The sequence below is a fragment of the Chlorocebus sabaeus genome, chromosome 25 (genome assembly GCF_047675955.1).
Source record: "Chlorocebus sabaeus isolate Y175 chromosome 25, mChlSab1.0.hap1, whole genome shotgun sequence".
NCBI lineage: Eukaryota > Metazoa > Chordata > Mammalia > Primates > Cercopithecidae > Chlorocebus > Chlorocebus sabaeus.
The window spans coordinates 2,094,902-2,120,001 of NC_132928.1; the positions used below are offsets into that span (position 1 = coordinate 2,094,902).

General features: G+C 47.4%; 1 non-coding gene across 1 annotated transcript; it reads left to right on the plus strand.

Moving 5' to 3' along the window:
- Positions 1-24,700: 24,700 nt before the first annotated feature.
- LOC119619860 (small nucleolar RNA SNORA61) lies at positions 24,701-24,830 on the plus strand. Its single transcript, XR_005236304.1, has one exon. It is a non-coding gene; the product is annotated as a small nucleolar RNA SNORA61 (small nucleolar RNA).
- Positions 24,831-25,100: the final 270 nt, after the last annotated feature.

Here is a 25,100-nt window from a genome sequence, read left to right on the forward strand (position 1 = left end):
TATCTGCCTCCTAATCTTTCTCAGATGACTTGTACATTTACATTTTCCCCAGTTCTACCCACAGACATTAATTTTCAGAAAAAGGTCTGAGCAAACACCAAGTAACAGTGACAGCCTCTAGCATTAACTGTCCTTAAGGTGGTTGCTTTTTACCTGGCAAAAATCCTTGGCTAAGCCCAGGACGCTTTAGAGCAGGGGTTCTAAGTTTACATAACCCTTTTTTTTTTTTTTTTTTTTTTTTGATGAGATGGAGTCTCACTCTGTTACCCAGGCTGGAGTGCAGTGGTGCCATCTCAGCTCAACGCAACCTCTGCCTCCCAGGTTCAAGTGATTCTCCAGGCTCAGCCTCCCAAGTAGCTGGGATTACAGGCACCCGCCACCATGCCCAGCTAATTTTTGTAGTTTTAGTAGAAATGGGGTTTCACTATGTTGGCCAGGCTGGTCTAGAACTCCTGACCTCAGGTCATCCATCCACCTCAGCCTCCCAAAGTCCTGGGATTACAGGCACAAGCCACTGTGCCTGGCCAAGTTTTTGTAACTTTTGAATATTTTGTGGTAACTGCATTTGTTATTTTATAAATGACTATACAATTTGTAAAGGCCAGTTTTGGTGGAAAAGTAATTAAAATAAGGATGGAAATTATTACACTTGCTGGAAATATCTAATCTTTGTCCTCAAACAAATGCTTATTGGCTGTAAGCAAACTTATTATATGTTAGTTCTGAAAGAAAAAACATAATGAAATAACTTGTACAAAATACTGCAGATATATCGTCAAAGATTTTTGTCTAACAATTATGGAGGAAATGAAAATTACATGTAAATTATAAGCTGAGAATCAAACGAATGTATTGACACACATTCCAAGTCTTTGGAATTATTGATAAGAATACAACTTATTACAGATCCTTTCATCAAGAGAAGATACTGGGATTTGATTTTCCTTTGACAACATTTTCAAAAATATTGATGGTACAAGACCATCAAAGTCACCATCACTATCTCCTGCTGAAACCCCAACCAAATCTTCACCCCACCCCACTTAGTCACTTGCAAAAAATCACTCAACATTAAAATCAAGTTCTTACACGTCACTCAGGTAAGAGAGATAATTAGAAATTGAGGAAAGAAAGAAATCACTTTAGAGTAATAAGGAATTGGCTGGGCACCTTGGCTCACGACAGTAATCCCAACACTTTGGGAGGCCAAGGCAGGTGGATCATGAGGTCAGGAGTTTGAGACTAGCCTGGTCAACATGGTGAAATCCCATCTCTACTAAAAATACAAAAATTAGCTGGCGATGGTGGCGGGTGCCTGTAATCCCAGCTACTTGGGAGGTTGAGGCAGGAGAATTACTTGAACAAGAGCAAAACTCCATCTCAAAAAAAAAATAGCCAGGCATGGTGTGCACTTGTAATCCCAGCTACTTGGGAGACTGAGACAGGAGATTGACCCCGGGAGGTGGAGGTTGCAGTGAGCCGGGATCACACTACTGCACTCCAGCCTGGGCAACAGAGCAAGGCTCCATCTCGGAAAAAAAAAAAAAAAAAAAAAAAAAAAAAAAAAAAATTAAAGAATAATAAGGAGCTGGCTTGCGCCTGTGGTCACAGCTGTTCCGGAGGCTGAGGCAGGAGAATTGCTTGAGCCAGGGAGACTGCAGCTACAGTGAGCTATGATCGTGCCTGTGAATAGTCACTGCACTCCAGCCTGGGTGACACAGCAAGACGCTGTCTGAAAAAAAAAGAAAGAATAAGAAGGAGCTCTGTAGGTAAATTAGAACAGACTTGTATTTGAGACCTTGCCTTCACTGCTGCCATGAGGTAGGGCATGGAGGGACACTCAAGGAGGAAAAGCAGAGATCTCCAGCCCCAACCCTATTCTGTTTTGAATTGTCTGATGAATTGGGATGATTCCAACCAAGGTCCACTGGCATTTAAGAACACTAAAAATACCAGAGGGAGACTCACCTGAGTGAAAGAGGAGTCCAGTCAGTTGACCTGATTGCAAACGTGGGCAGAGAGGGAACAAGAAAATACAGTAAGTCTCCTGTCTCCTTTGTATGGGGCTGGGTGCTGGGAATAGTGAAGGTCACGGAGGTGGTGGTGTGCAGGCAGAGGCAGACACATTTTGGATGGAGTAATCGGTGAGGTCCTCTCTGGAGACTGAGATCTAAATGATGAGGCAAAGAGTGGGGGCAGGAGAATGCAAAACTGAGGGAATAAGGCCCTGAGGCTTTTGTTGTTGTTGTGGTTGTTGTTTGTTTTGTTTTTGAGGCAGTTTCAGAGTTTCATTGTTGTTGCCCAGGCTGGAGCACAGTGGCACGCTCACTGCAACTTCCACCTCTTGCATTCAAGAGATTCTCCTGCCTCAGCCTCCTGAGTAGCTGGGATTACAGGTGCCCACTACCACCCCTGACTGATTTTTTGTATTTTTGGTAGAGACACGGTTTCATCATATTGGCCAGGCTGGTCTGGAACTCCACCTCAGGTGATCCACCCACCTCAGTCTCCCAAAGTGCAGGAATTACAGGCATGTGCCCAGCCAGAGGCCCTGAGGCTTTAAATGGCTTAGTGTGGTTGAGGAGATGAAAGAAGACCACTTAATAGAACACAGATGAAGAAGGAGGAGAGCACAGATTGGAAAAATGGGCAGGGGCCACCTCACACAAGCCTCTAAGGTGTGGTTAGGAGTTTGCTCTTTGTTTTAAGAACAATGAAAGCCCTGAAAGGTTTTAAGCAAGGGTATGACTTGGTCGGATCACTCTGGATGTTCCCAAGAGAAGGGACTAGAGAGAAGATGGGAGCTTTGAGGTCCATTAGAGGCGAGGCCACTGCAGTGGAAGAGCTGGATAAAGCATTCTTGGGAATTCTGAAGGGGGATGGCCCAAAGAGGAAAACACTGGATTTCTGCTAATAAAATCGAGCTTGATGAGATTAGGAGGGGCAGCTCAAGGCCAAGAATTTAAGACCAGCCTGGGCAACATAGCGAAACCCCAGTATCTACAAAAAATAAACAAAAATTATCTGGGTGTGCTGGGGCGTGCCTGTAGTCCCAGCTACTTTGGAGGCTGAAGTGGGAGAATCACTCAATCCCGGGAGTTGGAGGCTGCAGTGAAATGATTGCACCACTGTCTGAAATGAAAGAAATAAAAAGTTAGGGCTCAGGAAATTCATCAAAAAATAAAAGGGGCTGAGTGCGGCGGCTCACATCTGTAATCCCAGCACTTTGGGAGGCTGAAACAGGTGGATCACTTGAGGTCAGGAGTTTGAGACTGGCCTGGCCAACATGGTAAAACCCCATGTCTACCAAAAAATACAAAAATTAGCCAGGCGTGGTGGTGCGTGCCTGTAGTCCCAGCTACTCAGGAGGCTGAGGCATGAAAATTGTTGAACCCCAGAGGCAGAGGCCACAGTGAGCCAAGATTGCACCACTACACTCCAGCCTGGGCAACAGGGTCAGACCCTGTCTCAAAAACAAACAAACAAACAAACAAACAAATAAATAAATAAATAAAAGGGATACATGCATGTTGGTGAGGCAGGTCATATTTGTTATTCCTGTAGACAGGTGCTTTCTAGCCATAGTTGAACTAGGGTAGTTACATCACTAGACTTTCAGGGCCATTTTTCTCTCTATAAAGAACTTCTTTAGCATGAAGGAAATTATTTCCTCCAAATGACAAATGGCATTTAAGTATTTCAGAGTCATGATTCAGAATATTTATGTAAGCCAGATGGGAGCAAGAAGAGGATAAACCAGGACTGGCAGAGATGGAACTTGTTCCAAATACAAGACGGACACTGCCATCCTGTTCTTCCCAGGATGTCACCCCTATCTGCCACACCCCTGCACTTCCTCTCACAGCTCTTTCCTCTCCTTCCCTCCTCACCCTTTCATCTTCTCACCCTGATTCAAACCAAACATACAGAACCAATCTTGGAGGGAAATCTGTTGTCATCCAAGACAACTGGTCGGTTGCAAACCATATTGGACAATCAGCCACACATGCTGAGCGAGCACATGTAGGTAACACTAGAGAAGACAGTCTTGGCTCTAGGGGAATGCCAAGTTCTGGGGCAGAGCCTGCCCTGGTGTCTGCCAGCATTTCCAACAATCCCTGCAGTTAGGAGAACCAAAAATTCAGATGTCATCCTTGACAACTCCCTCTCTTCCCCAGCCCTCGCATAAAATCCATTACCAAATCTTGTCAATGTTCCTCCTAAAGATCTCCCAAATCTGCCCCCTCCCTCCCCTGCCACCCCCTCCACACCATCCCAGTCAAGCTCTTTCTCTTCTTTCCCCTGAGCTCTATGAAAGCCTTCTCCCTGGCTTACCCCATGAGCCCCTTTCAAATCCATTCTCCACATTGCAGCCAGAGAAATCTCTCAAAACGCGAACTTGTCACTTTACCCTTCTCCCGTGGGCATAAAAGTTTTCAATGCTTCCTTTTGTTTTAGGATACAGACCAGATTCCTTACAAAGCCAAGGCTGCCTGTTCTGGTCCCTGCCCAGCCCTGCAGCCTATGAGTGCTGCCAGCCTTTGATTTCTCTGCCCCAATTACACTGGCATCGTTTGGTCTGTTACCCTCTGCATATTCCCTCCCGTGTGTGGTCCCTCTGCCGAGAATGCTCTACTCTCCCCACTTCATATTTTTACTTATTTTCTGAACAACAGCTCAATATCGATTTCGCAGGGAAGATTTCCCTGACCTCCTAACTAGGTCAAACCCTCTTACACAGCAGCATGCACCTGTCCTTCACAAGGCTGATCACACTCACACCCCTACATTCATTTGCACGATTATTGGGTTAAAATCTGTCTCCCTGGCACCAGTCACAAGGCTCCAGCTTCTCTCTGCTTGTCTGTCCAAAGCAGAAGATGAGACACATTAGACGATTGGGCTCAGAATAGAAGGCAGAGAGAGTACGATGATGACCCCGACAGCAAAGGAGTGCCTGAGACCTGGTTGTCTAGAAGCAGAGCCCGAGACCAGGGAGCACAGCTGCTTGTGATTACTGTAGCGCTGTTCTCAGGAAAGACCTGTGAGGGAGGAAGGGAAGTGCAGCGGAGGGCTCTGGACCCCAACCTGCCTGGAGACAAGGGGCCAGCTTTTGTACCCCAGTATCAGCCAGTCATTGGCTGGAGGTGTCCCCCTCTTCCTGGGGGAAATATGCTCATAATTTCCAAAACTTCCCAGCAGGGCAGCTCTTCTCAGACAAGGGCAATTCTCCTGAGACACAAAGGAAAAGGGGAGCAGCTGTGATGCATTAGTGGCTCACATTCACAGCAGCTGGGATGGGGATCTGGGCAAGGCACCACCGCATCTGCTACAGGGTGGTAGCTAAGAGTTCTTTATATGTATACATATATATACACACACTCATATATACGTATGTATATATATTTTTTGAGAAGGAGTTTCACTCTGTTGCCCAGGCTTGTGTGCAATGGCGCAATCTCAGCTCACTGCAACCTCCACCTCCCAAGTTCAAGTGATTCTCCTGCCTCAGCCTCCCAAGTAGCTGGGGTTACAGGTGCATGCCACCACACCTGGCTAATTTTTGTATTTTTAGTAGAGGCGGGGTTTCACCAGGTTGGCCTGGCTAGTCTTGAACTCCTGACCTCAAGTGATCCACCCACCTTGGCCTCCCAAAGTGCTGGGATTACAGGTGTCAGCTACCATGCTGGCCTATTATTATTATTTTTGGGACAGGGTCTTGCTCTGTCACCCAGGCTGAAGTGCAGTGGTGCCATCATGGCTTATGGCAGTCTCCACCTCCTGCATTCAAACAATCCTCCCACTTCAGCCTCTTGAGTAGCTGGGACTATAGGTGCGCACCACCACACCTGGCTAATTCTTTGGTATTTTTTTGTTGAGACAGGGTTTCGCCATGTTCACCAGGCTGGTCTTGAACTTCTGGGTTCGATCAGTTCTCCCACCTCAACCTCCCAAAGTGCCGGGATTACAGGCATGAGCCACTGTGCCCGTCCAAGGGTTCTTCTTTTAAAAATACATATGGTAGGCTGGGTATGGTGGTTTATGCCTGTAGTCCCAGCACTTTGGGAGTCTGAAGTGGAGGATCGCTTGAGCCCAGGAGTTACAGACCAGCCTACACAATACAGAGAGACTATCTCTACAAAAAATACAAAAATTAGCTGGGTGTAGTGGCCCGTACCTGTAGTCTCAGCTACTCCAGAGACCGAAGTGGGAGGATTGGGTGTAGTAGCCCATGCCTGTAGTCCAAGCTACTGCAGAGGCTGAGGCAGGAGGATTGCTTAAGCCCAGAAGGTTGAGGCTGCCGTGGGTTGTGATTGCACCATTGCACTACAGCCTGGGTGACAGAGCAAGACCTATCTCAAAACATATATATCAAATAAAATAAATAAAATATGTAAAGGCCAGGTGCAGCGGCTTACACTTGTAATCCCAGTGCTTTGGGAGGCCAAGTGGGGAGGATCACTTGAGGCCAGGAGCTCGAGACCAGCCTCAGCAATGTAGCAAGATGCTCATCTCTACAAAAAATTAGCAGGGTCTAATGACTTGCCTGTACTTCTAGTCTCTGGGGAGGCTGAGACAGGAGGATCATGTAAGTCCAGAAGTGCAAGGCTGCAGTGAGCTATGATTGCACCACTGCACTCTAGCTTGGGTGGCAGAGCATGACCCTGTCTCTTAAAAAAAAAAAAAAAAAGGAGAATTCTGATGATAAAAGAAGGCAAGTTAAATAATAAGATTACATGAAGGTAGAGGGGAGTTCTACTGGACATCTTTCCTTCCTTTCTTTTTCTCAGCCAATCAGAAGCACTGCATCAAAGTCAGAAATGGAAGTCAGTGAAACAAATAAACAAGAGGATCCGGTCAGATTGTAAAAGGATTACAGCAACATCCCACGGCTGTTCAGCATGGGTCATGTTAGCATACAAGCAATGATGTCTGCACTGAACCCTTCCTGCAGTGGACTGGGTCTTTGTTTCCTTTTGTGTCTCCTCTAGATCTTGTTTTTCCAGTCCTTCTAGCAATTCTATGAGCTACCCAGTGTATTTTTGGTGTACTTGTTTTCCTTCTAAATTGCTATAATTAGTTTCTGTTGCTTACAACTAAGATCCCTGTAGTATGCCTTATCCAGGCCCCTGCTGCACAACCCTGAGGTCCCCTCCACCTACTGACTGCAGAGGATAGGATGGGCCAAATGCCAGCTGCATAGTTCCTGACCCCAGCCACCAGGCTGCAGCCACAGTGGAGGGCTCCTCAGTCTTCTGGAGCTCTGAGGGCAGGTTGGAGGAAAGGAAGGACAGGGTTCTGCCTTTAGATCAAAGCACTATGGATTCAGAACACGGGGAGGCTGTGGAGCAAGCCTCCGTCTATCAGAGTAAGCCTCCAGCATGATCCAGTACTGCTCAGGTGAAGATGGACACAGCCAACACATTTCCTCTGCAGAAGAGATGTGACTCACAAGCTCTTCCCCAACCAGCTGCTCATGGAGGAACATGTCAAGAGCTTAGCATTGTCATCCACTGCCTCGGCTTCTTATGGAGGGGCAGCCATGTCCTCAAGCCATGTCCAGACTTCTTACCACACTTCGACTCCTATCTCCAGCACTACCAAGTACCCGCCACCTCTGCAGTCATCCCAACTCATCTTGACCAAGCCCAGCCTCACATCGTTGAGAACAGAAGACTTCAGCAGAGGAAGGGGCCTCCCCTGTACCTATTTCTCTCAGGACCTGGCAGCAGTAGAAGTCAGAAAGCCCTTTTAGAAAGGGGCATTTTTCTCACTTGCTTTCTTGCATTGTGATATCACCTCTGACATCTGTGCCTTGGGTAATCTGAGGATCATTGCACAACCTTGAGTCCCAAATTTCCATGGAATATGAATTTTCTAGGCTTCACCTTGGACATTCCTCGCTTATATATCCCTGGCTCATTCCTACTGGTAAGAGCAAATTTCAGCAAGTTGGTGCACTTAATTCTTCCAGCTATTTCCCATATCCTCACCAACTTGTGCTCATTTGTTTAGCCTCCTAGGACTATTCTGGACTACATTTCAGATGCTTCCAGCCACCTCCTCTTTTAGCAGCTACTATCCAAGTCTTTGTACTATTGCGCACCATCTGAGGTTCATCAAATGGAAATTACGAACCAGATGATAATTTATCATGGTTCCTTGGTTGCAAGCAACAGAAACAAACTTCGGCTAATCAAACAAAAGAAGAACTTGTTGAAAGATTATCATGTAGCTCACAGAGGAGACAGGAGGCTGGAGAGCCAGTCTTAAAATAGAACTGGAACCAACGAAACTGGCCAACTATTTTGTCTGAGAGTTGCTGAGGAAACAAGTGTCATCCAAGTGTTCATTTCTGATGATGCAAGACCCTGTCTCAGGAGACAGTCTGAGTGCTCCAGCCTAGGTCATGTGCCCACCTCTTGGTTATGAGGAAAAGCCCCTTGATTTACTGTCCTACCAAGAGTCTACACAAGGAGAGAGGGTTAAGTCCACAATCAGAAATTGGGGTGCTATATCCAATAAAGGGGAAATGGAGGTTGAGCAATTTTTTTTTAATGGCCACTACAAGTACGTATGTTGCTGTACGTTCCATCAGTTCACCTCACCGCTGCAGAGACCACACAGGAAATCTCTCCCACACTCCCCTGCCTGGCCTGCTCCATAATCATATGGCTTTGACCCTGTTACAGTAGGTAGCTAGTCAGGCATGAGCCAGGCAGATGAGAGCTCCCACATCGACCCCACCAGGAATATCAGGTGACCACCAGATGATGATCCGGCAGTTGTCACACTGTCTCTCTAAAATAATAATTGGTAGCAGCTGGTGCCAGAGAAAGGCAGTTTCCCAATAGATAGAAACGCCTGAAGCTGGTGATCAGCAGCTTCCCGATAAGATCTCAGGAGTTGTGTGAGTGAGCTCATGCATGTGCACTAAAGCAAAATGGCAGAGTTTAACTGGTATATGTTCTCCTGGGGACATTCCACTGGTAAGGGAAGAATGTTTCAAGTGAGCATGCATACAACTCCAGTAAACACACTGCGCATGCTCCCCTTCCAAGTGCTAGCAGGCCACTGTGCATGCGGACAGCCCACCCCAAGAGAGGAATCAGTGGAGAAGGGACACAGGACGCCAGAAGCATGCCAACATATAAAACCCCAAGTCAAAAGGTCAAACCACACACTTGACTTTCAGATCACCCACTTGGCCCTCTTCCAAGTGTACTTTCCTTCTTTTTGTTTCTGCTTTAGAGATTTTTTTTTTTTTTTTTTTTTTTTTTGAGCTGGAGTCTCCCTCTGTCTTCCAGGCTGGAGTACAGTGGCATGATCTCAACTCACTACAACCTCTGCCTCCCGGGTTCAAGCGATTCTCCTGCTTCATTCTCCCGAGTAACGAATTATAAGCACCCACCACCATGCCCAGCTAATTTTTGTACTTTTAGTAGAGACAGGGTTTCACTATGTTGGCCAGGCTGGTCTCGAACCCCTGACCTCAGGCGATCTACCCACCTTGGCCTCCCAAAGTGCTGGGATTGCAGGTGTAAGCCACCGCTCCTGGCCTTTGCTCTAGAGCTTTTTAATAAACTTTCACTCCTGCTCTAAAACTTGCTTCAGTCTCTCCTTCTGCCTTCTGCCAGTCGTCAAATTATTTCTTCTGAGTAGGCAAGAATAGAGATTGCTGCAGACCTGTATGAATTTGTCACCAGTAACTCGGATACCCACCACCGGTAACAATCCCAGCGGCTTTTACATCAAGTTCTGCTGACCCTGGAAGCTGACCAGTAATGGTGCTTAACAGGCTGCCTAGAAGAGTCTCCAGGGTGCCCTCTGGGGGTCAAGAGCAGGTATAACCTTTTAGAGGACCGGAACTTTGTAAAGGTTACTGAAAGAATGAATCCAACCAGACTGAGTCTCAGGGTATGACACTCAAGTAGGTGTCTGATCTTCCCCGTTGTATAGGCAGCATCATCTGCTCTGGAACCTGGAGAAAGAACCTGGGGGCTTCAAGGTTTCAGAGGTCATCAATCCAGTGGCCTTCTGATTTGAATGGTCTCTCTCCACTATCTTTCCCCCATTCTCTGCTCCATTCAGCTCACTGGGCCATTAGCTTCCCCTCCCTCTAGCAGTGATAGCCCCTTGCCCCCAGGGTCCAAGGATGGAACAGATGTTGGACTTCCAGTGATACAGTCCAGGAAGGCTCAAGAGGAGATGCCACTGTGGTTAAAGCATCCCATAAAAGTGGCTGGGAAATCCTGGTCCTGTTCTACTTCTGTGGTGGAAAGTTTACTTCTACACCCACTGAGCAAACCAGATTGTTCCTCTCTTGCTTGTAAGAAGTCCACAGGTCCTTTCAAATTTATTCCACAAACACTTATTCAGCATTTACCATATGTCAGGTACCATGCTAGGTACTAGTGATATTGCATCTACAGCTTCGGGGGAAGGAGACATTAATTAAAAGAATACACACAGATGTAATTAAACTGTGATGTTTGCTATGAGGGAAGAGCATGAGAAGTTTTAGAATAGATGACTGGAGGATCTGTTATCTGCAGGTCAGGGAAGCTTCCCCTGAAGAAGTGATGCTGAGCTGCTATCCAAGGGTCAATAGAATGAAATGAATAGATGGGGAGATAAGGAAGAGTATGCTGGTAGAAGGAGCTGTTAAAGAGAAAAGTCCCGAAGGCCAGAAGAGTTTGTGGTGTTTGGAGTACGGAAAGACCTGGGTACTGATGTGAGAGAGGGTCAGCACCCAGGTCTTTCCGTGGATGAAGGGCCTGTGGATGAGGGGCTGTGGATGAAGGGCTGTGGATGAAGGCCTCTGGATGAAGGGCCTGTGGATGAAGGGTCTGCTGGATGAAGGGCTGTGGATGAAGGGCTGTGGATGAAGGGCTGTGGATGAAGGGTCTGCTGGATGAAGGGCTGTGGATGAAGGGCCTGTGGATGAAGGGCTGTGGATGAAGGGTCTGCTGGATGAAGGGCTGTGGATGAAGGGCTGTGGATGAAGGGCTGTGGATGAAGGGTCTGCTGGATGAAGGGTCTGCTGGATGAAGGGCTGTGGATGAAGGGCCTGTGGATGAAGGCCTGTGGATGAAGGGCTGTGGATGAAGGGCCTGTGGATGAAGGCCTCTGGATGAAGGGCCTGTGGATGAAGGGCTGTGGATGAAGGGCTGTGGATGAAGGGCCTGTGGATGAAGGGCTGTGGATGAAGGGCCTGTGGATGAAGGGCTGTGGATGAAGGGCTGTGGATAAAGGCCTCTGGATGAAGGGCCTGTGGATGAAGGGCTGTGGATGAAGGCCTCTGGATGAAGGGCCTGTGGATGAAGGGCTGTGGATGAAGGCCTCTGGATGAAGGGCCTGTGGATGAAGGGCCTGTGGATGAAGGCCTCTGGATGAAGGGCCTGTGGATGAAGGGCTGTGGATGAAGGGCTGTGGATGAAGGCCTCTGGATGAAGGGCTGTGGATGAAGGGCTGTGGATGAAGGGCTGTGGATGAAGGTCTGTGGATGAAGGGCTGTGGATGAAGGCCTCTGGATGAAGGGCTGTGGATGAAGGCCTCTGGATGAAGGGCCTGTGGATGAGGGGTTGTGGATGAAGGGCTGTGGATGAAGGGCCTGTGGATGAGGGGCTGTGGATGAAGGGCCTGTGGATGAAGTCCTGCGGATGAAGGGCTGCGGATGAAGGGCTGTGGATGAACGGCTGTGGATGAAGGGCTGTGGATGAAGGCCTCTGGATGAAGGGCCTGTGGATGAAGGGCTGTGGATGAAGGCCTCTGGATGAAGGGCCTGTGGATGAAGGGCCTGTGGATGAAGGGCTGTGGATGAAGGGCTCTGGATGAAGGGCCTGTGGATGAAGGGCTGTGGATGAAGGGCTGTGGATGAAGGGCCTGTGGATGAAGGGCTGTGGATGAAGGGCTGTGGATGAAGGGCTGTGGATGAAGGGCCTGTGGATGAAGGGCTGTGGATGAAGGGCTGTGGATGAAGGGCTGTGGATGAAGGCCTCTGGATGAAGGGCCTGCTGAATGAAGGTCTGTGGATGAAGGGCTGTGGATGAAGGGCTGTGGATGAAGGGCCTGTGGATGAAGGCCTGTGGATGAAGAGCTGTGGATGAAGGGCCTCTGGATGAAGGGCTGTGGATGAAGGGCTGTGGATGAAGGCCTCTGGATGAAGGGCCTGTGGATGAAGGGCTGTGGATGAAGGGCTGTGGATGAAGAGCCTGTGGATGAAGGGCTGTGGATGAAGGGCCTGTGGATGAAGGGCTGTGGATGAAGGCCTCTGGATGAAGGGCCTGTGGATGAAGGGCTGTGGATGAAGGCCTCTGGATGAAGGGCCTGTGGATGAAGGGCCTGTGGATGAAGGCCTCTGGATGAAGGGCCTGTGGATGAAGGGCTGTGGATGAAGGGCTGTGGATGAAGGCCTCTGGATGAAGGGCTGTGGATGAAGGGCCTGTGGATGAAGGGCCTGTGGATGAAGGCCTCTGGATGAAGGGCCTGTGGATGAAGGGCCTGTGGATGAAGGCCTCTGGATGAAGGGCTGTGGATGAAGGACTGTGGATGAAGGGCTGTGGATGAAGGCCTGTGGATGAAGGGCTGTGGATGAAGGCCTCTGGATGAAGGGCCTGTGGATGAGGGGTTGTGGATGAAGGGCTGTGGATGAAGGGCTGTGGATGAAGGGCTGTGGATGAAGGGCTGTGGATGAAGGCCTCTGGATGAAGGGCCTGTGGATGAAGGGCTGTGGATGAAGGGCCTGTGGATGAAGGGCTGTGGATGAAGGCCTCTGGATGAAGGGCTGTGGATGAAGGCCTCTGGATGAAGGGCCTGTGGATGAGGGGTTGTGGATGAAGGGCTGTGGATGAAGGGCCTGTGGATGAAGTCCTGCGGATGAAGGGCTGTGGATGAAGGGCTGTGGATGAACGGCTGTGGATGAAGGGCTGTGGATGAAGGGCCTGTGGATGAAGGGCTGTGGATGAAGGCCTCTGGATGAAGGGCTGTGGATGAAGGCCTCTGGATGAAGGGCCTGTGGATGAGGGGTTGTGGATGAAGGGCTGTGGATGAAGGGCCTGTGGATGAAGTCCTGCGGATGAAGGGCTGTGGATGAAGGGCTGTGGATGAACGGCTGTGGATGAAGGGCTGTGGATGAAGGCCTCTGGATGAAGGGCCTGTGGATGAAGGGCTGTGGATGAAGGCCTCTGGATGAAGGGCCTGTGGATGAAGGGCCTGTGGATGAAGGGCTGTGGATGAAGGCCTGTGGATGAAGGGCTGTGGATGAAGGGCTGTGGATGAAGGGCCTCTGGATGAAGGGCCTGTGGATGAAGGCCTGTGGATGAAGGGCTGTGGATGAAGGCCTCTGGATGAAGGGCCTGTGGATGAAGGGCTGTGGATGAAGGGCTGTGGATGAAGGGCCTGTGGATGAAGGGCCTGTGGATGAAGGCCTCTGGATGAAGGGCCTGTGGATGAGGGGCTCTGGATGAAGGGCCTGTGGATGAAGGGCTGTGGATGAAGGGCTGTGGATGAAGGGCCTGTGGATGAAGGGCTGTGGATGAAGGGCCTGTGGATGAAGGGCTGTGGATGAAGGCCTCTGGATGAAGGGCCTGTGGATGAAGGGCCTGTGGATGAAGGGCTGTGGATGAAGGGCTCTGGATGAAGGGCCTGTGGATGAAGGGCTGTGGATGAAGGGCTGTGGATGAAGGGCCTGTGGATGAAGGGCTGTGGATGAAGGGCTGTGGATGAAGGGCTGTGGATGAAGGGCCTGTGGATGAAGGGCTGTGGATGAAGGGCTGTGGATGAAGGGCTGTGGATGAAGGCCTCTGGATGAAGGGCCTGCTGAATGAAGGTCTGTGGATGAAGGGCTATGGATGAAGGGCTGTGGATGAAGGGCCTGTGGATGAAGGCCTGTGGATGAAGAGCTGTGGATGAAGGGCCTCTGGATGAAGGGCTGTGGATGAAGGGCTGTGGATGAAGGCCTCTGGATGAAGGGCCTGTGGATGAAGGGCTGTGGATGAAGGGCTGTGGATGAAGAGCCTGTGGATGAAGGGCTGTGGATGAAGGGCCTGTGGATGAAGGGCTGTGGATGAAGGGCTGTGGATGAAGGGCCTATGGATGAAGGGCTGTGGATGAAGGCCTCTGGATGAAGGGCCTGTGGATGAAGGGCCTGTGGATGAAGGCCTCTGGATGAAGGGCCTGTGGATGAAGGGCTGTGGATGAAGGGCTGTGGATGAAGGCCTCTGGATGAAGGGCTGTGGATGAAGGTCTGTGGATGAAGGGCTGTGGATGAAGGCCTCTGGATGAAGGGCTGTGGATGAAGGGCTGTGGATGAAGGGCTGTGGATGAAGGGCTGTGGATGAAGGCCTCTGGATGAAGGGCTGTGGATGAAGGCCTCTGGATGAAGGGCCTGTGGATGAGGGGTTGTGGATGAAGGGCTGTGGATGAAGGGCCTGTGGATGAGGGGCTGTGGATGAAGGGCCTGTGGATGAAGGCCTCTGGATGAAGGGCCTGTGGATGAAGGGCTGTGGATGAAGGCCTCTGGATGAAGGGCCTGTGGATGAAGGGCCTGTGGATGAAGGGCTGTGGATGAAGGCCTGTGGATGAAGGGCTGTGGATGAAGGGCTGTGGATGAAGGGCCTCTGGATGAAGGGCCTGTGGATGAAGGCCTGTGGATGAAGGCCTGTGGATGAAGGGCTGTGGATGAAGGCCTCTGGATGAAGGGCCTGTGGATGAAGGGCTGTGGATGAAGGCCTCTGGATGAAGGGCCTGTGGATGAAGGGCCTGTGGATGAAGGGCTCTGGATGAAGGGCCTGTGGATGAGGGGCTCTGGATGAAGGGCCTGTGGATGAAGGGCTGTGGATGAAGGGCTGTGGATGAAGGGCCTGTGGATGAAGGGCCTGTGGATGAAGGCCTGTGGATGAAGAGCTGTGGATGAAGGGCCTCTGGATGAAGGGCTGTGGATGAAGGGCTGTGGATGAAGGCCTCTGGATGAAGGGCCTGTGGATGAAGGGCTGTGGATGAAGGGCTGTGGATGAAGGGCTCTGGATGAAGGGCCTGTGGATGAAGGGCTGTGGATGAAGGGCTGTGGATGAAGAGCCTGTGGATGAAGGGCTGTGGATGAAGGGCCTGTGGATGAAGGGCTGTGAATGAAGGGCTGTGGATGAAGGGCCTATGGATGAAGGGCCTCTGGACGAAGGGTTGTGGATGAAGGGCCTGTGGATGAAGGGCTGTGGATGAAGGCCTCTGGATGAAGGGCCTGTGGATGAAGGGCTGTGGATGAAGGGCCTGTGGATGAAGGGCTGTGGATGAAGGGCCTGCTGAACCTGGCGGGCCAGGACTGGTGGGGATTTAAGCTAAACGGATTTAAGCAGGCTGCTAGGTGAAGAATGGATTGAGGAAGGAGAAAGCATTCAGAGAAGAGGCAGAGGAGTGGTTTGGACCTGGAGAAAGGGAAGTGGATGGATCTAAGGGGCGTAAGGGATTTGGAATTGAGAGGACTTGATAATGGATTGGAGGCGGAGGATTCCTAGGATTCCGACTTGCACACTTCTTTCTTTCGCATTTACAACAAATGACCCGAGTGTAGCCTCATTATTGTTGGTTATGTTGTCTAGTCCTCTTTGTTCTAGGTGCACAGTAAACGAATCCATCCTCAGTGCATGAATAGTTGCTTTTCTCCACCCCGGGGAAGGCCTGCAAGTCTCACATCCCCCGGGAGGTGGCAGAGCAGGAAAACCAGCTGTTCACTTTTCCCGTGGCCAGAAACCCATTTCCTGCCGCAGGCGAGTTCGACTCCCTGGGGAAATTTTTCCCACATACCAAATTCCCGAAAACAGCTCTTTCCCCAGCCTTTTGGAACTGCTTGAGTGGAGGGCGTGACATGACCAGGGAACTTCTCTTGGGGGCCAAGGCCTGAACTGACTCAGTTGCAGGGAGGGCCTCTTTCTTTTCGGCTGGGACAGTTCTGCAGAGCTTCCATGTCGCATGGCCGGCCTTCCGCAGGGCACAGCGTGGAGCCGACAGGGCCACCGGGGCATTTCTCCCTGCTCTGTGGCTGCAAAGAGCGAGAGAGCCTAAGGGAGCCCTTCCCAGTCACATCCCGGGGAGGTTGTGGGGAGCCCAGAGAATGCCTCACCAGGAGTCAAAAAATAGGTTTACACATGGGAAAGCTGGGTTAGAATACGAAAAAGAGTCGGGCATGGCCAGGGAGCTGGAGACCGGTACTGAAAGGCCAAGGGCAACAGGCTCAAAATACCCCTGGAGGATGTAGGTAAAGGACTGGGATTTACCGACTGGGTACGGTGGCTCATGCCTGTAATCCTAACACTCTGGGAGGCCGAGGTGGGCGGATCAGTTGAGGTCAGGAGTTCGAGACCAGCCTGGCCAACATGGTGAAACCTCCTTTCTATTAAAAATACAGAAATTAGCCAGGCGCCTGTAATCCCAGCTACTCGGGAGGCTAAGGCAGGAGAATCGCTTGAACCCGGGAGGCACAGGTTGCAGTGAGCCGAGAACGCACCACTGCACTCCAGCCTGGATGAGAGAGAGTGAGACTCTGTCTAAAAATAAATAAATAAATAAAAATAAAAATAAGAAAAGACTGGGGTTTACCAAGAAATACGGCTCTCTGAGTGAGGAAAGAGCAAAACGAAGTCTGGGGGCAGATGAAAGAATAGAGAACAAGGACAGAGTGAGGAACACAGAAAGCTGAAGGGCACTTAAGGGGACACATTGCCATGAGGAGCGGAAATCAGAATCCAGAGCCATCTCACCTAATGTTGGTGATATGGTTTGACTGTGTCCCCACGCAAATCTCATCATGAATTGTAGCTCCCATAATTCCCACGTGTTGTGGGAGGGACCTAGTGGGAGATAAGTGAATCATGGGGGCGGATCTTTCCGGTACTATTCTCATGATAGTGAATAAGTCTCATGAGATCTGATGGTTTTATAAAGGGAAGTTTCCCTACAGAAGCTCTCTTCTCTTGTCTGCCACCATGTGAGACCTGCCTTTCACCTTCCCCCATGATTGTGAAGCCTCCCCAGCCATGTGGAACTGTGAGTCCATTAATCGTCTTTCTTTTGTAAATTGCCCAGTCTCTTTTCTTCCTCACCCCTCCTGCTTCTACTCCTTCTACTTTCTGGCCCCTCATTAAAGAGTAGGAAGAACTAGTGGTTCCCAGTTTCAGGAACTTCAGTACACTGACCACACGTTTATCTCCCTCAACCTGACTCATACCTGAAGTGCCATAATTTAATTTCATAGCTGTATTAATCTAGGTTTATGATCATATTTTAGTGTATATTACATATTTGATTTTTTTTCAACAAACATGTGATGAGGATCTACTTAAATTATGAAAGGCCCATTCACCATTTAATTCCATCACACATACTCTGGCAGGATAATACATTTACCTGTTATCAGTCATTTCCTCCTTAATTTTGATCCCTGGTTTCCATGTGTCACCTCTAACTGGTCTTGTGTAATAGATCCATACTTTGGTCCCCTGGTCAGGACTGCCTGATAGTGTCTGTCCTCTGAGTCTGTTGGTAGACATTACCTGGACTTGTCCTTGACCACTCCTTGCCTTGTAGTTCAAGTGCTCCAGCCACCTTGAGTAACCTACAGTTCTCTGATGCATCATTCTGTATCACACACCTGCATCTTTGCTTGTTGCCTCTATTGCCTGAGGTATTTCTTGACCTGTTGTATTAGTCAGGATTCCCCAAAGAAGCAGAACTTATAGTGTGTGTGTGTGTGTGTATTTATTGAGACAAGGTCTTGCTCTGTCACCCAGGCTGGAGTGAAGTGGTGCAGTGGTGTGATCTCAACTCACTGCAACCTCTACCTCTTGGGCTCAAGAGATCCCTCAACCTAAGCCTCCTGAGTTCCTGAGTAGCTGGGACTACAGGCATGTGCTACCATGCCCAGCTACATTTTTTTTTTTTTTTTTAAGATGGAGTCTTGCTCTGTCTCCCAGGCTGGAGTGCAGTGGCGCAGTCATGGCTCACTGCAAGCTCCGCCTCCCGGGTTCATGCCATTCTCTTGCTTCAGCCTCCAGAGTAGCTGGGACTATCGGCGTATGGCACCACGCCTGGCTAATTTTTTGTATTTTTTAGTAGAGACAGGGTTTCAGCATGTTAACCAGGATGGTCTTGATCTCCTGACATCGTGATCCACCTGCCTTGGCCTCCCAAAGTGCTGGGATTACAGGCTTGAGCCACCGCGCCTGGCCTTTGTTGTTGTTGTTGTTGATGATGTTGTTGTTGTTGGTTGTTGTTGTTGTTGTTGTTGTTGTTGTTGGAGATGGAGTTTCATCACGTTGTCCAGGTTGGTCTTGAACTCCTAGGGTTATGCAGTCCACCCACCCTGGCCTCCCAAAGTGCAGTATTACAGGTGTGAGCCACTGTGCCCAGCCCTGTATTTTCTTTTAATTATAGAAATTGCATCATGTGAGGAGGCTAATCAGTCTCACAGTCTGCTGTTTGTAAGCTGGAGAACCAGGAAAGCTGATGATGTAGTTCAATCTGAGTCCAAAGGCCTGAAAACCAGGAATGCCAATGTCCAAGGGCAGGAGAATATGGATGTCACAGCTCAAACAGAGACAGAAAATTTGCCTTCCTTCCACCCTTCTGTTCTATTTAGGACCACAAGGGATGATGCCCACCTACATGGATGAGTGCGGACCTTCTTTACTCAGTCTACTGATGAGCTAATCTCTTCTGGAAACACCCTCGCAGACACATCCAGAAGTAATGTTTTATCAGCTATCTGCACATCTAATTGACACATAAAACTACCATCACAAATTCACTCCTTGTCAATTTGGCATCCATATGGGTTGCATCTCCTTGAACCATACTTAGTCCCCAAATAAAAACAATAACAAGTTCCTAATTCTGACTAACATGACATCTATCTCATACTAATTCCTTCCCCAGAAGAGGACATGAAGCTCTTGAGTGATGTTTACTGTTCTCCAGGTAAACACTATGACATAAAATTAACTTAAATACAGATATAAAGTGAATACATTTTATATTACATAATAAGGGAGTAAGAGAAGAAAGAAAATGAAGGTATTTGCTTAAAATGTATACATATACACGAACATATAACAAAATGAGGAGGATATACTCATGTCAGTTACAGTCCTCATTTCCATAACTGGTCATGTGATCATAGCTGGTATTGATCACTACCTTCTTCTACTACCCGTTCTGTATTCCATTTGCCTTCAGCAAGCACTTCAGCTGGTCGAGGTTTGTTACCTGGTGGAGTGGCACAAACCTTCATACCTGAAGGATCTGAGTCATTCATAGTCCTGCCTGGATTGCACTGTTGTAGTTTTCCATCGACCTTAATCACAGGGTGTGGTAATACTAAGAGATACCCTAAGAGACCTCCTATATTCCATACATACTCTTCCTTACCTCCATTGTGGAGTGGAGGTCCAATTTCCCCTTTGGAAGTCTGGACCAGTCACCCCAACCAATACAGTAACTCCCTTCTTGGCCTATTGACTCGGAGGCATAAAGAGCCCAAAGAGTCTGGGTGGCAGTCTTAGCTTCAAGTTCAATTGAGTCATTGTTGTGTCTCTTAATGGAAGCATTCCTCCCTCCAGAACTAAGACCTCTAGGCCAGCAGAGCATAAAATTGCAGGAACAGGAAGCAAAAATTTTGCTAGTGGGTCACTAGGGTAATGGCAAGTGGTGTCATTTCTATTTCCACCCCTTGATTCCTGGACCCTTGAATCTTGGCCCTCGGAGAAACAGCACCATATATTGGATGCTGATTCAGAGCACATATAGCCTCCTGAATGGGCTTGCCCTGGCATCACAAGGCATTGCCACCTAGCTGGAGTGATAACTGAGACTTCAAAAGCATCCAGCTGCTTCAGGATGGTGGGGAATGTGATAAGACCAGTGAATTCCATGAGCATGGGTTCATTGTCACACTTCTTTTGCTGCAAATTGAGTTCCTTGATCAGAAGTAATGCTCTATAGAATACCATGATGGTGGAGGCATTCTGTAAGTCCACAGATGGTAGTTTTGGCAAAGCATTGCATGCAAAGAAAACAAATCCGTATCCAAAGTAAATATCTCTTCTAGTGAGGACAGAACACTGCCCCTTCCACAGTGGAAGTGATTCAGTGGTAATCAATTTGCCACTAGGTAGCTGGCTGGCATCTTTTCTTTTCTTTTTTTTTTTTTTTTCTTTTCTTTTCTCTTGTATTTTCTTTTCTTTTCTCTTTTCTTTTCTTTCTTTCCTTTCTTTTTTTCTTCTTTTGAGATGGGGTCTCATTCTGTCACTCAGGCTGGAGTACAGTGGTGTGACCATGGCTCACTGCAACTTCTGCCTCCCAGGCTCAAGCAATCCTCTCACCTTAGCCTCCCAAGTAGCTGGGACCACAGGCGTGGTCACCATGCCTGGCTAATATTTTGTATTTTTGGTAAGGAAAGGTCTTGCCATGTTGGCCAGCCTGGTCTCGAATTCCTGACCTCGAGTGATCTTCTTACCTCGGCCTCCCAAAGTGCTGGATTACAGATGTGAGGCACCATGTCCAGCCTCCTTGACCTGTTTTCATCCAGCCAATTCCTCCTCATTTTTGGGAATCAAGTTAGTTGTCATCACCACCAGGAAGCCTTCCCTGACTACCCAGATAGGCACTTAGTATGTGCCATGCTCTATGCTAGACACTGGGGATCCAAAGATAAATAAGTCACACTTCAGAGCCTAGAAGTGCTCCCAGTCTAGAGGATAGAGTAGTGTGGTAAGTACTGTGATGGAGGTATGCACAGGTGCATGGGAACACTGAGGAAGGGCTCCCAGCCCAGATGAAGTAGGGAAGGGACCCAGAGGAAGTGACACATCAGCTGAGCTAGGCAACGGAGGAAGCAGGGAGGGGAGAATGTTCCAGACCAAGACTTCCTGGTAAGAACAATTGTAATACATCTGGGCAACTGCAAGTGGTTCAACATGAACTAATTAGAAAAGGAAGAAGTGATAAGAGATAAGTTTTACCCATAAGCAGGGACAAGATGACAAAGGGTCAAGCTATGAACTTTGTCATTCAAAAGACTTTGGGCTTTATCCTGAAGACATTAGGAAGCTCCTTAAGGACTTTAAATGGGGGAAGATGGGATCACATCTATTTTAAATGATAACTTGCATTGGGCAGAATAAATGAGAGAGAGCAAGGCAGGAGGCAAGGACTCATGTGGAAGGTCATATGTGAAATGACCCTGGCCTGAAATAAGATGATAGTGGTGGGATTAGGTGGGGAGAAGTGGGAAGATTCAGGAGACATCAAGGAGCTAGAATTGCCAGAGCAGAAAAGAAAACCATACAGGTTTCTAACTTTGGCACTTGGAAAAAGTGTAGTATTTTTGTCAAAATAGGGAACACTGGAGAGATCAGGTTTGGGGAAAAATATTTGTTTTGGGCAAGTTGAGTTTGAGGTTCTCTGGGATGTTTAGATGAGGTACCCAGTAGGCAGCTTGCTATGCAAATCTAGAGTTCATAAAAGCCTTTTGAATTTCATGACCATTAGGATGGCTACTATTTTTTTTTTTTTTTAACACACAGAAAATAACAAGTGTTGGTGAGGATGTGTTGAAAGTGGAACTCTTGTGCACCATTGGTGGAAAGGTAAAATGTTGCAGCCTCTGTGAAAACAGTATGGTGGTTCCTTAAAAAATTAAAAATAGAATTATGATTTTGTCCACCAATTTCACTTCTGGGTATATGCCCAAAAGAATTGAAAGTAGATTCTTTTGCTGTGCAGAAGCTCTTTAGTTTAATCAGATCCCATTTGTCAATTTTGGCTTTTGCTGCCGTTGCTTTTGGTGTTTTAGACATGAAGTCTTTGCCCATGCCTATGTCCTGAATGGTATTACCTAGGTTTTCCTCTAGGGTTTTTATGGTATTAGGTCTAACATTTAAGTCTCTAATCCATCTTGAATTAATTTTCATATAAGGAGTAAGGAAAGGATCCAGTTTCAGCTTTCTACTTATGGCTAGCCAATTTTCCCAGCACCATTTATTAAATAGGGAATCCCTTCCCCATTTCTTGTTTCTCTCAGGTTTGTCAAAGATCAGATGGCTGTAGATGTGTGGTATTATTTCTGAGGCCTCTGTTCTGTTCCATTGGTCTATATCTCTGTTTTGGTACCAGTACCATGCTGTTTTGGTTACTATAGCCTTGTAGTATAGTTTGAAGTCAGGTAGCATGATGCCTCCGGCTTTGTTCTTTTGACTTAGAACTTGGAGATGCGGGCTCTTTTTTGGTTCCATATGAACTTTAAAGCAGTTTTTTCCAATTCTGTGAAGAAACTCGTTGGTAGCTTGATGGGGATGGCATTGAATCTATAAATAACCTTGGGCAGTATGGCCATTTTCACAATATTGATTCTTCCTATCCTACCATCAGAGTGAACAGGCAACCTACAGAATGGGAGAAAATTTTTGCAATCTACTCATCTGACAAAGGGCTAATATCCAGAACCTACAAATAACTCAAACAAATTTATGAGAAAAAAACAAACAACCCCATCAAAAAGTGGGCAAAGGATATGAACAGACATTTCTCAAAAGAAGACATTCATACAGCCAACAGACACATTAAAAAATGCTCATCATCACTGGCCATCAGAGAAATGCAAATCAAAACCACAATGAGATACCATCTCACACCAGTTAGAATGGCGATCATTAAAAAGTCAGGAAACAACAGGTGCTGGAGAGGATGTGGAGAAATAGGAACACTTTTACACTGTTGGTGGGATTGTAAACTAGTTCAACCATTATGGAAAACAGTATGGCGATTCCTCAAGGATCTAGAACTAGATGTACCATATGACCCAGCCATCCCATTACTGGGTATATACCCAAAGGATTATAAATCATGCTGCTATAAAGACACATGCACACGTATGTTTATTGCGGCACTATTCACAATAGCAAAGACTTGGAATCAACCCAAATGTCCATCAGTGACAGATTGGATTAAGAAAATGTGGCACATATACACCATGGAATACTATGCAGCCATAAAAAAGGATGAGTTTGTGTCCTTTGTAGGGACATGGATGCAGCTGGAAACCATCATTCTCAGCAAACTATCACAAGAACAGAAAACCAAACACCGCATGTTCTCACTCATAGGTGGGAACTGAACAATGACATCACTTGGACTTGGGAAGGGGAACATCACACACCGGGGCCTATCATGGGGAGGGGGGAGGGGGGAGGGATGGCATTAGGAGTTATACCTGATGTAAATGACGAGTTGATGGGTGCTGATGAGTTGATGGGTGCAGCACAGCAACATGGCACAAGTATACATATGTAACAAACCTGCACGTTATGCACATGTACCCTAGAACTTAAAGTATAATAATAATAAAAAATAAATTAAAAAAAAAAAGAATTGAAAGTAGAGTCTCAACGAGATATTTTTTTCACCCATGTTTATAGAAGCACTATTCACAACAGCCAAAAGGTAGAAGCAACTAGAGGTCTACCAATGGATCAATAGATAAACAAAATGTGTGTGTGTGTGTTTGTGTGTATATATATATGTGTGTGTGTGTGTATATATATGTGTGTGTGTGTATATATATATGTGTGTGTGTGTGTATATATATGTGTGTGTATATATATATGTGTGTGTGTGTGTATATATGTGTGTGTGTGTGTATATATATATGTGTGTGTGTATATATATACACACACACACACACACAATGGAATATTATGTAGCCATGAAAAGAAGGAAATTATGACATATGCTACAGCATGGATGAACCTCAAAGACATTATGCTAAGTGAAATAAGCCAGACACAAAAAGATACATACTGTATGAGTCCACTTACATGAGGTACTGCTACTTTTTGTCCTTGAGTTAGAGAATAATCTAACTTATAGGGACAAAAAGTAGAATGGTGATTGTGGGGAAGGGTAGGGAAGGGGAAAATGGGGAGTTATTGTTTGATGGGTGGTGTGGTTTGGCTGTGTCCCCACCCAAAACTCATCTTGAATTGTAGCTCCAATAATTCCTACATGTTGTGGGAGGGACCTGGTGGGAAATAAATGAATACCATAGTATTCTGTGGTAGTGAATGAGTCTCGTGAGATCTGATGGTTTTATGAGGGGTTTCCCCTTTTACTTGGCTCTCATTCTCTCTTGCCTGCTGCCATGTAAGACATGGCTTTGCTCCTCCTTCACCTTCCATCATGATTGTGAGGCCTCCCCAGCCATGTTGAACTGTGAGTCCATTACCAGTCTTGGGTATGTCTTTATTAGCAGCATGAGAACAGACACAATGGGTATAGAGTTTCAGTGTTGCAATTTGAAAAGGGTTCTGGAGATGGATGGTGGCACTGGTTATACAACAACATGAATGTACTTAATGCCACTGAACTGTATACTTAAACATGGTTGTGATTTTTAAAAACCAAAAAATGGTTATGATGTTGTCTTAGTCCGTTTTCCATTACTTATAACAAAATACCTCAAACTGGGTAAATTATAAGAAATGAAATTTTGGAGGCTGGGAAGTCCAAGGTTGAGGGGATGAATCTAGTGAGAGCCTTCTTGCTGGGGGGTGCTCTCTGCGGAGTCCTGAGGTGGTGCAGGGCATTGCATGTAGAGCGGGCCAAGTGTGCTAGTTCAGATCTCTCTTCCTCCTCTTTAAGCCACCAATCTCTGATCCTCTGGTTCCTTTTCCCATTGGATCTGAATGCTGGTCTTGGTGGTTGTAAAAGGAGGAAAAGTAACACTGAAGGTGGCTTCGCAGTCTTGTAGTCTGGCATATCGTTTCCACAATGGTTTGAAATAATAATAATAATAATAATAATAATAATAATAATAAAGCCATAGTTCCATTCCTGTGATAACCCATTAATCCATGAATTAGCTCCCCATGACCTGATCACCTCTTAAAGGCCCCACCTCTCAATACGGCCACACTGGGGAATAAATTCTGACATGAATTTTGAAGGGGACAAACATTCAAACCATAGCAGATGGTAAACTTCGTGTTGTGTGTATTTTACCATAATTTCTTGAAAAAGCCATTAGAGCCACCAGTCTTAATTTGGGAATCTTT